This window comes from Artemia sp. Qi Xiang Cuo, chromosome 12, assembly GCF_049724085.1.
Source record: "Artemia sp. Qi Xiang Cuo chromosome 12, ASM4972408v1, whole genome shotgun sequence".
Classification (NCBI taxonomy): domain Eukaryota; kingdom Metazoa; phylum Arthropoda; class Branchiopoda; order Anostraca; family Artemiidae; genus Artemia; species Artemia sp. Qi Xiang Cuo.
In genome coordinates, this window is record NC_142805.1 from 12,368,092 (window position 1) to 12,376,008 (window position 7,917).

Genomic DNA, 7,917 nt, shown 5'->3' on the forward strand with positions numbered 1-7,917 from the left:
TTGTGATGTGTGTGTCTCTTTTGGCTGTGTATGTCTCGTTGGACTGTGTGTCTTTTTGGGATGTCTGAGTCTTTTTGGTCTATGTTTGTCTCTTTGGGCTGTTTGTGTTTCTTTGAGCTGTGTATGTTTCTTTGGGCTTTGTGTGTCTCTTTGAGCTATGTGTCAATATGTTTAAGCAATAAATATCTTTAAGCTTAACCCGTCTTTATTCTTTAGAATAGTTCTATTGTAAGCATGTAACAAACTCGTTCCTGAAGTCACCTCTTGGATACACAATGCAGAAACTTCATTTAAGAAACTATGAAAAAATTGTAAGTAAGTAACAAATTCTTTCTTGAGGTCACCTCTTGGATACACAATACAGAAATTTCTTTAAAGAAATTATGAAAAAATTGTAAGTAAATAGCAAATTCTTTCTTGAATTCACCAGCTGGATAAGCAAAAAGACAGTTCGTTCAAGAAATTATGACAAAATTCTAAGTAAGTAACAAACTCTTTCTTGAAGTTACCTCATGGATACACAATGCAGAAATTTCATTTAAGAAATTATGAAAAATTTTTAATCAAGTAACAAACTCTCTCATGAAGTCACCTCGTGGATATGAAAAAATTGCTAGTAAGTATCAAATTCTTTTTTGAATTCACCTGCTGGATAAACAAAAAAAGACATTTCGTTCAAGAAACTATGACAAAATTCCAAGTAAGTAACAAACTCTTTATTGTTTTCATGACTTAGATACACGATGTATAAATTAAATTCAAGAAATTATGAAAAAATTCTAAGTCTAAGTAGCAAATTCTTTCTTGAATTCACATGTTGGATGAACAAAAAGACATTTCGTTCAAGAAATTATGACAAAATTCTAAGTAAGTAACAAACTCTTTATTGTTTTCACGAGTTAGATAAACGATGTAGAAAATTAATTTCAAGAAATTATGAAAAAATTCTCAGTAAGTAACTATTTCTTTCTTGAAGTCAACTCGTAAGTAACAATTTCTTTCTTGAAGTCAACTCTTGGATACACAATACGGGAATTTCATTCAAGAAATTATGAAAAAATGTAACTAAGTAGCAAATTCTTTCTTGAATTCACTTGTTGAATAAACAAAAAGACATTTCATTCAAGAAATTTTGACAAAATTCTAAGCAAGTAACAAACTCTTTATTGTTTTCACGAGTTAGATATACGACGTAGAAATTAAATTCAAGAAATTATGAAAAAATTCTCAGTCTAAGTAGCAAATTCTTTCTTGAATTCACCTGTTGGATAAACAAAAAAGACATTTCGTTCAAGAAATTATGAAAAAATTCTAAGTAAGTAACAAACTTTATTGTTTTCACGAGTTAGATAAACGACGTAGAAATTAATTTCAAGAAATTATAAAAAATTTTCAGTAAGTAACCATTTCTTTCTTGAAGTCAACTCTTGGATACACAGTACGGAAATTTCATTCAAGAAATTATGAAAATATTTGTAAGTAAGTAGCAAACTCTTTATTGATTCCACCTCTTGGATATACACTACAGATACTTCATTCAAGAAATTATGAAAAAATCGCAAGTAAGTAATTTTTTTTCTCTTTATCACAAACAATTTTCACTTAGCTACATGATGCAGAAATTTAATTCAAGAAATTATGAAAAAATTCTCAGTAAGTAACAATTTCATTCTTGAAGTCAACTCTTAGATACACAATACGGGAATTTCATTCATGAAATTATGAAAAAATTGTAACTAAGTAGCAAATTCTTTCTTGAATTCACTTGTTGAATAAACAAAAAGACATTTCGTTCAAGAAATTATGACAAACTTCTAAGTAAGTAACAAACTCTTTATTGTTTTCACGAGTTAGATATACGATGTAGAAATTAAATTAAAGAAATTATGAAAAAATTCTCAGTCTAAGTAGCAAATTCTTTCTTGAATCCACCTGTTGGATAAACAAAAAGACATTTCGTTCAAGAAATTATGACAAAATTCTAAGTAAGTAACAAACTCTTTATTGTTTTCAAGAGTTAGATATACGATGTAGAAATTAAATTCAAGAAATTATGAAAAAATTCTCAGTCTAAGAAGCAAAATCTATCTTGAATTCACCTGTTGGATAAACAAAAAGACATTTCGTTCAAGAAATTATTACAAAATTCTAAGTAAGTAACAAACTCTTTATGGTTTTCACGAGTTAGATAAAGGATGTAGAAATTAATTTCAAGAAATTATGAAAAAATTCTCAGTAAGTAACCATTTCTTTCTTGAAGTCAACTCTTGGATACACAGTACGGACATTTCATTCAAGAAATTATGAAAATATTTGTAAGTAAGTAACAAACTCTTTATTGATTCTACCTCTTGGATATACAGTACAGATACTTCATTCAAGAAATTATGAAAAAATCGCAAGTAAGTAACTTTTTTTCTCTTTATCACAAACAATTTTCACAAGAAATTATGAAAAAAATCTCAGTAATTAACAATTTCATTCTTGAAGTCAACTCTTAGATACACAATACGGAAATTTCATTCAAGAAATTATGAAAATATTTGTAAGTAAGTAACAAACTCTTTTTTGATTTCACCTCTTGGATATACAGTACAGATACTTCATTCAAGAAATTATGAAAAAATCGCAAGTAAGTAACTTTTTTTTTCTCTTTATCACAAACAATTTTCACTTAGCTACATGATGTAGAAATTTAATTCAAGAAATTATGAAAAAATTCTCAGTAAGTAACAATTTCATTCTTGAAGTCAACTCTTAGATAGACAATACGGAAATTTTATTCAAGAAATTATGAAAGTATTTGTAAGTAAGTAAGTAACAATCTCTTTATTGATTTCACCTCTTGAATATACAGTACAGATACTTCATTCAAGAAACGTGATTAAACACGTTTTGAAACTACATGCTATTTGCCTGCCTTTCCTTGGCACCTTTCCAAATGAGCGGGGATTCCCCACTGCTTCCTACACATTGCAAAAAGTGAGCAGTACGAAAACTCCACGTTTTCAACCAGACTGGTTTTTTAGACAACACACCCACAGAGATGACACACACACATAGAGACGAGACACGCACAGACACGACACACAAACAGAGTCATAGTGGGTTGATCTAGAGTCATAGAGTCATAGTTGGGTCATAGATCAGAGTCATAGAGTCATAGTTGGGTTGATCTAGGTTCACTTAGAGTGGCGCACCACGCGACGTGAACCTAGATCAAACCAGCTTTTTGGATATCTCTCTCACTATGACTCTGTGTGTGTGTCGGGTCTGTGCGTGTCTCGTCTCGATGTGTGTGTGTCATCTCTGTGGGTGTGTTGTCTAAAAAACCAGTCTGGTTGAAAACGTGGAGTTTTCCTACTGCTCACTTTGTGCACTGTGTAGGAAGCAGTGGGGAATCCCCGCTCATTTGGAAAGGTGCCAAGGAAAGGCATGCAAATAGCATGTAGTTTCAAAACGTGTTTAATCACGTTTCTTGAGTGAAGTATCTGTACTGTATATTCAAGAGGTGAAATCAATACAGAGATTGTTACTTACTTACTTACAAATACTTTCATAATTTCTTGAATGAAATTTCCGTATTGTCTATCTAAGAGTTGACTTCAAGAAAGAAATTGTTACTTACTGAGAATTTTTTCATAATTTCTTTAATTAAATTTCTACATCATGTAGCTAAGTGAAAATTGTTTGTGATAAAGAGAAAAAAAAAAGTTACTTACTTGCGATTTTTTCATAATTTCTTGAATGAAGTATCTGTACTGTATATCCAAGAGGTGAAATCAATAAAGAGTTTGTTACTTACAAATATTTTCATAATTTCTTGAATGAAATTTCCGTACTGTGTATCCAAGAGTTGACTTCAAGAAAGAAATGGTTACTTCCTGAGAATTTTTTCATAATTTCTTGAAATTAATTTCTACATCGTTTATCTAACTCGTGAAAACAATAAAGAGTTTGTTACTTACTTAGAATTTTGTCATAATTTCTTGAACAAAATGTCTTTTTGTTTATCCAACAGGTGAATTCAAGAAAGAATTTGCTACTTAGACTGAGAATTTTTTCATAATTTCTTGAATTTAATTTCTACATCGTATATCTAACTCGTGAAAACAATAAAGAGTTTGTTACTCACCTAGAATTTTGTCATAATTTCTTGAATGAAATGTCTTTTTGTTTATTCAACAAGTGAATTCAAGAAAGAATTTGCTACTTAGTTACAATTTTTTCATAATTTCTTGAATGAAATTCCCGTATTGTGTATCTAAGAGTTGACTTCAAGAATGAAATTGTTACTTACTGAGAATTTTTTCATAATTTCTTGAATTAAATTTCTGCATCATGTAGCTAAGTGAAAATTGTTTGTGATAAAGAGAAAAAAAGTTACTTACTTGCGATTTTTTCATAATTTCTTGAATAAAGTATCTGTACTGTATATCCAAGAGGTGGAATCAATAAAGAGTTTGTTACTTACTTACAAATATTTTCATAATTTCTTGAATGAAATTTCCGTACTTTGTATCCAAGAGTTGACTTCAAGAAAGAAATGGTTACTTACTGAGAATTTTTTCATAATTTCTTGAAATTAATTTCTACATCGTTTATCTAACTCGTGAAAACAATAAAGAGTTTGTTACTTACTTAGAATTTTGTCATAATTTATTTAAAGAAATGTATTTTAGTTTATACAACATGTTAATTAAAGAAAGAATTTGCTACTTATACTGAGTATTTTTTCATAATTTCTTGAATATAATTTCTACATAGTATATCTAACTCGTGAAAACAATATAGAGTTTGTTACTTACTTAGAATTTTGTCGTAATTTCTTGAACGAAATGTCTTTTTGTTTATCCAACAGGTGAATTCAAGAAAGAATTTGCTACTTAGACTAAGAATTTTTTCATAATTTCTTGAATTTAATTTCTACATCGTATATCTAACTCGTAAAAACAATAAAGAGTTTTTTACTTACTTAGAATTTTGTCATAATTTCTTGAATGAAATGTCTTTTTGTTTATTCAACAAGTGAATTCAAGAAAGAATTTGCTACTTAGTTACAATTTTTTCATAATTTCTTGAATGAAATTCCCGTATTGTGTATCTAAGAGTTGACTTCAAGAAAGAAATTGTTACTTACTGAGAATTTTTTCATAATTTTTTGAATTAAATTTCCGCATCATGTAGTTAAGTAAAAATTGTTTGTGATAAAGAGAAAAAAAAGGTACTTACTTGTGATTTTTTCATAATTTCTTGAATGAAGTATCTGTACTGTATATCAAAGAGGTGGAATCAATAAAGAGTTTGTTACTTACTTACAAATATTTTCATAGTTTCTTGAATGAAATTTCCGTACTGTGTATCCAAGAGTTGACTTCAAGAAAGAAATGGTTACTTACTAAGAATTTTTCATAATTTCTTGAAATTAATTTCTACATCGCTTATCTAACTCGTGAAAACAATAAAGAGTTTGTTACTTACTTAGAATTTTGTCATAATTTCTTGAACGAAATGTCTTTTTTGTTTATCCAACAGGTGAATTCAAGAAAGAATTTGCTACTTAGACTGAGAATTTTTTCGTAATTTCTTGAATTTAATTTCTACATCGTATATCTAACTCGTGAAAAAAATAAAGAGTTTGTTACTTACTTAGAATTTTGTCATAATTTCTTGAATGAAATGTATTTTTGTTTATTCAACAAGTGAATTCAAGAAAGAATTTGCTACTTAGTTACAATTTTTCATAATTTCTTGAATGAAATTCCCGTATTGTGTATCCAAGAGTTGACTTCAAGAAAGAAATTGTTACTTACGAGTTGACTTCAAGAAAGAAATAGTTACTTACTGAGAAGTTTTTCATAATTTCTTGAAATTAATTTCTACATCGTTTATCTAACTCGTGAAAACAATAAAGAGTTTGTTACTTACTTAGAATTTTGTCATAATTTCATGAACGAAATGTCTTTTTGTTTATACAACAGGTGAATTCAAGAAAGAATTTGCTACTTAGACTGAGAATTTTTTCATAATTTCTTGAATTTAATTTCTACATCGTGTATCTAAGTCATGAAAACAATAAAGAGTTTGTTACTTACTTGGAATTTTGTCATAGTTTCTTGAACGAAATATCTTTTTTTTTGTTTATCCAGCAGGTGAATTCAAAAAAGAATTTGCTATTTACTAACAGTTTTTTCATATCAACGAGGTGACTTCATGAAAGAGTTTGTTACTTGATTAAAATATTTTCATAATTTCTTAAATGAAATTTCTGCATTGTGTATCCATGAGGTAACTTCAAGAAAGAGTTTGTTACTTACTTAGAATTTTGTCATAATTTCTTGAACGAAATGTCTTTTTGTTTATCCAGCTGGTGAATTCAAGAAAGAATTTGCTATTTACTTACAATTTTTTCATAATTTCTTTAATGAAATTTCTGTATTGTGTATCCAAGAGCTGACCTCAAGAAAGAATTTATTACTTACTTACAATTTTTTCATAGTTTCTTAAATGAAGTTTCTGCATTGTGTATCCAAGAGGTGACTTCAGGAACGAGTTTGTTACATACTTACAATAGAACTATTCTAAAGAATAAAGACGGGTTAAGCTTAAAGATATTTATTGCTTAAACATATTGACACATAGCTCAAAGAGATACACAAAGCCCAAAGAAACATACACAGCTCAAAGAGACACAAACAGCCCAAAGAGACAAACATAGACCAAAAAGACTCAGACACCCCAAAAAGACACACAGTCCAACGAGACACACACAGCCTAAAGAGACACACACATCACAAAGAGACACCCACAGCTCAAAGAGACACATACAGCTCAAAGAGACGTACACGGCCCAAAGAGAAGCACACATCCAACAGAGAGACACAAAGCCCAAAACGACACAAACAGCCTTTAAAAAAATATTTTTAGTGCTATTGATGCTTTTAAACTGACCCCCACTCCCCACACCCCCATTTGTTGTTCAAGAATGGCTCGAATCTTATCAGTATATAAATGTGTAATGGCCAGGGGATCTGTTATTATATCCCCCAACACTAGAGAGTTGAAAGTATCACCGAATTCGGTGCTTTAGACCAATGTGTGATTCAAGGCCGAGTTCGAGACAAATAAATCTGGAAGAGGGGGTACTGTTGCTGTTGTACTACCACTACTACTTCTTTTATCCATAGCATTAAGTGGAATGGTGGCAGGTGAAAGAGAATTGTCAATAACACCACTCCCAGTCTGTTCAATCGTATTGGGGGGATGTGGCATGAGGTCCCCTAGCACATATTCCAAGGTGTTTGGGGACAATTGGTCGAGCCAGCCTGTATTGTCCTCTGATGGAATTTCGTTATGAGGACCTGGTTCAGATTTACTTGTAACATCACCTAAATATTCACGCATGAAACTATCTGTCCACCCCGGATCCTCAAGCATGTCAATATCACAGCTTAAGTCATCCAGGCTGGATTTTTCTTTTCCCCAAAAACATCGTTAAGGAACCCTCTATGCCACTCCAAATTCTCTAGAACCAGTGTAGCTTCATCCCTGAACTCTGCTGGTGGTGACAGAATTGGTCCTGTAAATATACTCGCTTCATCACTCAATGGTGTCGCTGGTGGTGATATATCTTTAATCTGTATAAAAAAAAGTTTTATTTTTTATGTAAATTTCGTATAGTTAATAAACTTTGTCAATTTCTCATAGTCATTGTCCCACTATCACCACCACCACCACCTGAACAATTAAAAGAAGAAGAAAAAAAGTTAAATTGCCTTATGTCTTTCATAATGTCAACTGAACATTTTAATTTTTTTTTATTTTTTTTTTTTTTTTTTTTTTTTGTCCGAAAAATGTAGTGTTATTCTTAAAAGTGTAAGTTACAACAAGTAAATGATAAAAAAAAACTAATGGTTT